The 4601-nt window shown below is 35.4% G+C and overlaps 1 protein-coding gene across 1 annotated transcript in view; it reads left to right on the top strand.

Moving 5' to 3' along the window:
* The window catches only part of LOC109581787 (receptor-type tyrosine-protein phosphatase epsilon-like), a 25022-nt gene that overhangs the window by 17105 nt on the left and 3316 nt on the right, over positions 1–4601 (top strand). The gene's annotated exons all lie outside the window — the stretch shown is intronic.

The following is a 4601-nucleotide window of genomic DNA, read 5'->3' as shown; positions in this document are numbered from 1 at the left end:
TTAATGATATTATCTCTTTACAGGAGCAGTATACTTCCATATATGATGTGATTGACGTGTACCTTCAGATGAACAGCATGTATGGAAATTTTCAGTAACTGTAATGTAGTGAAAATAGTAATACTGTGTGACATTTTTGTAGTAAAAGTTATTATTTTTGTATATATTTAGTTTACTATATAAATGGTGTGACAGAACATTATTATATGAATTTTATCAATATTGTGATGTTAGAGGAGTGATCACATTAGCTTCTTATTATTGTAAATGTAGCATTTAATCACACGTGAAATTTCCGAAGTATGAATTACATATGTTGTGTCATTAATGTTATTCATTGAGGTGTTGTTGTTGCTGTGCAGTTTAGTGGGTGGGAATGAAGATGTACTCAGTATTAGTGATTGCTGTCTTCTTGTTGAGTGTCAGTGAAGTTATTAGTCAATGTCCACCTTCCTCAGGTAAGACACTGGATGTGTATAATAACGACTGTATAGGTTTTTATAGGTATCTACCTGAGGCATGATGGAAACTGTTATCCTAATGGATCATACTTTTGGGATAGTAGTGTCAATGCAGCTAATGAAGCTATATCATGTGTGTTACCTGGTACTAGTCTAACTACTGGTCAGTGGGTTAGAGTTGCTGATCCTGATGATGATCCTGTTGACTGTAACACTAATAGTGCCAGCGATCCTTTTCGTTGCACTAATGTCACTTCACCTAATGCTACTCTCAATCTTTATCTTGCTCAGGGACTACCAGCAGCTCAAGAAGGCTGGTACAAGTGTTGTCTACCCACTGATTGTTCTAATACTAATAACACCATCTTTGCTAATATATTCAGTAAAAAGAGACTATAATCACTTACTGATATAATAATTTTCATTTGTAGGATTTGCAGAGATAGAATCATTTACTGTTCCTGATCTTCCTTCTGATATGACAGTATATCCTCAGAAATACAAACTGAATTGTACTAAAATTGGACACTATGGTTATAATATTAGCATGAACATTGGTAGCACTGCACTGGCTAGTTACACTAATTGTGATGATCGAAATAGTAATAATTGTCCTGGTGCTGTGTTGGTTAGTAGTACCAACACAGTAAGATATACTGTTAATATCACATGGGATGGAATGACTGTCAGTAGTGGATCAATCAGTCAATCAACCACTGGAGATCAAATGTATCAGTGTGTAGTGCAAGTTGCTGGTCAACCAACTAGAACACATGATGTAATTGTAAAAGGTAATGTTTATGAATGCTAATCATTCTTGATACCAATAATATTAGTACCAGGAGCTGCTCCCTCTCCTCTTACTGAGGTCAACAAGACAGCTACCACTATCACTGTCAATTGGACTGGACTTAATTCATCTGATGCTGATGGATATGTAGTCAATGTCACTAGTGACACAGACACTGTGCAGACAGTACAGGTGGAGGGAAGTAGTAATAATACAATCACAGTGAATGGACTGAGAGAACTAACAACTTATAGCATCACAGTCAGAGCCTATCAACAATTACTGGGACCTGCTAGTACAATCAGTGTCTTTACTCATTGTCAGCAGGAAGGTACTTTAATTTAAATTGATATAAAATGTACTTTAAAGTAAATTTTATTGCTGGTACCATCAATTGCAAATTTTGCTATTGAAATAAAAGTTGCAATCATTGTTACATGTAATAATTAGATCTGCCCTATCTATGAATATATCTATGTATTATATCTATATATTTATATATATAGATATCCATATCTGACAACAATAATTTACTAATTGCAATTATTAACACCCAAAAATCTACTGAGAGTAAAAATTGAAATATTTTGTATTTGTAATTAAAAGTTACTCTAATGTAAGTATTGATTTTATAGGTATCTATTTAGCATATAATGGAAACTGTTATACTAATGGATCATATGTTTATGATGCTGATATTAAAGGAGCCAGTAAAAGTATCATGTGTGTGTTACCTGATACTGCTCTGAATGGTGGAGAGTGGGTCACTCCTAGTGGATCATCAGTTGGCTGCAGTACTGATCCTCTTCGTTGTAATGAGGTATCTTCACCTAATGCTAACATCAATCTTTACATTAATGGAAACATTCCACCATCTGATGATGGCTGGTACAAGTGTTGTCTACCCACTAATTGTTCAGATCCTAACACTAACATCATCTTTGCTAATATATTCAGTAAGTGTTCTCATTAAACTAGTACACACTGTCACTTTGTTACTGATTTACTGTAGGATGGGCACAGATTGAAACCATTACAGTTGACCTTCCTTCAGATAAAACAGTTCTACCTCAAACATATACACTACATGCCATTAAAATTGGTAGTGATGAACACAGTCCTTTTTTACATCATGTCAATTGGTACTACATGTCTGGTAGCAATAGTACTGAACTCTGCACTGGATATAGGACCTCATACAGTTGTAACTTCATGTATGGTGATGGAATGTCAGTAGATTATGGTAATGGAAGGTGGGACTATACTCTAAATGTTACTTGGAATGGAGAGACTATTCCTAATGGAGTACTAAGCCAATCAAACAACAATGGGGATCATGTATTCAGGTTCTATTTAGATTTTGGTCATACCAGTCACAGCCCAGTAAAAAGAAATAGAGGCATTTTTGTAACAGGTAGAAGAGCAATAAAATAACTTTATTATTTTTTTATAGCACCAGCAACTGCTCCCTCTTCTCTTACTGAGGTCAACCAGACAGCTACCACTATGACTGTCGGTTGGACTGCACTTGATTCATCTGATGCTGATGGATATGTAGTCAATGTCACTAGTGACACAGACACTGTGCAGACATTACAGGTGGAGGGAAGTAGTAATAATACAATCACACTGAATGGACTGAGAGAAGAAACAACTTATAACATCACAGTCAGAGCCTATCAACAATTACTGGGACCTGCTAGTACAATCAGTGTACAGACCTTACCAGGTATTGCTACTGCACATTTTAATGTACTCGTAACATTGTTGATGTATTTTTAGTTATTAATTCAATCAATTGGACACTAGTCTCATCCATTACACAACTCAATAACACTCAATATCGTATTGATTGTCTCACAACTACTGATATCAATCCTTCAACTGATGTTAACTGGTTAGTGAATAGAGCGATGAAGAGTAACTCAATGTATACATCAATTGATGTCCTGACATACAACAACACACTACTGGTGTATCCTGATCCACTGGGAGTGTCAGTTAATGTTACTTGTATAGCAATGATTGGAGGAGTTAACTACAGTCAATCTGTGATATTACATGGTATGATTATACTTTAATCAATAGTAGATACCTTTGTCTCTTTTCTAGCTCCTAGTGGTCCTCCAAATAATGTGACAGGGTTTATAATAAAACCTACTAGTATCAAAGTGAACTGGACCACTTCATCAGAGACTAATGGATATGTGATTGAGTATACTACTGGAGGTGTAACCAGGAATGTAATATCTACCAGTGAAGATGAAATTGTACTAACAGATCTCTCACCAATGAGTACCTATACCATCAGTGTGTACTCATATATAGATCTTCCTTCAGTTAATAGTACAGTAACAGTGTTAAGATTTGATGGTGAGTTATTATGATTGAGAGAGTATAATTGATATGTGTTGTAGTTCCTAGTCCAGTAACTAGTCTCTCAGTATCTAATGTCTCAACCACTGGTATTAGAGTGAACTGGACTATTCCCAGTAGTGACAACTATGTAACATACTACACCATCTCCTATACTCCATCTTGTCCCCAGTTATCATCAGTGAATGAGGAAGTCTCTGTTACTCCTCATCAGTCCACTACAACATACAGTTATACATTAACAGGTCTGTACAGTGGTATGAACTATACCATCACAGTGAGAGCTGGTAATGTACTAGGAGGATCTGAATTAAGCATGAACACAATACAAACTGAAGAAAGAAGTAATTATTTATTCTTTTCAATATTCAATTAATAATGTGATTTGTAGTTCCTAGTGGTCAGCCTTTATCAATTCGAGTATTGCCAGTTAATTCTACAGCTAATAGATTCACTTGGAATGAGGTCAATTGTTCTGAGCGTAATGGTCTAATCACAGGCTATACAGTGATTATCAGTAACAGTAGTATCACATACAACCTCACCAGTACTGAGAGATATATCATATTGAATGATCTAGTATTTGGTACTGAGTATAACATCAGTGTAGCTGCTGTCAATTCTGTTGGAAGAGGTCCCTTCAGTGATCCTATTGAAGTAGAGATTGGAATAGGTATGTAATTATTATACTATATCAGTTCTGTGAGAATGTGTGTTTATTTAGTACCTGGTCCAGTTGGTTCAGTATCCAGTATCATGGACACTACATGGGCTGTTATCTCATGGAGTGTACCTAGTTATATTCCATCAGACTATTCCATTATCACATATGAGATAGGATATCATATCTTAGAGTCTGGTAACTGTTCAATGGTAGATAATGATGACCTAGATATTCAAATGCTACGGTTTATGAATTCAACCAATGGCAATACATTTACTACTAGAATTAATAATCTCAATGCTATGTCTTG

This window comes from Amphimedon queenslandica, unplaced genomic scaffold, assembly GCF_000090795.2.
Source record: "Amphimedon queenslandica unplaced genomic scaffold, v1.1 AMPQUscaffold_13520, whole genome shotgun sequence".
Classification (NCBI taxonomy): domain Eukaryota; kingdom Metazoa; phylum Porifera; class Demospongiae; order Haplosclerida; family Niphatidae; genus Amphimedon; species Amphimedon queenslandica.
Note: the sequence above shows the minus strand (reverse complement) of the source record. Positions and strands in the feature narration are given on the sequence as shown.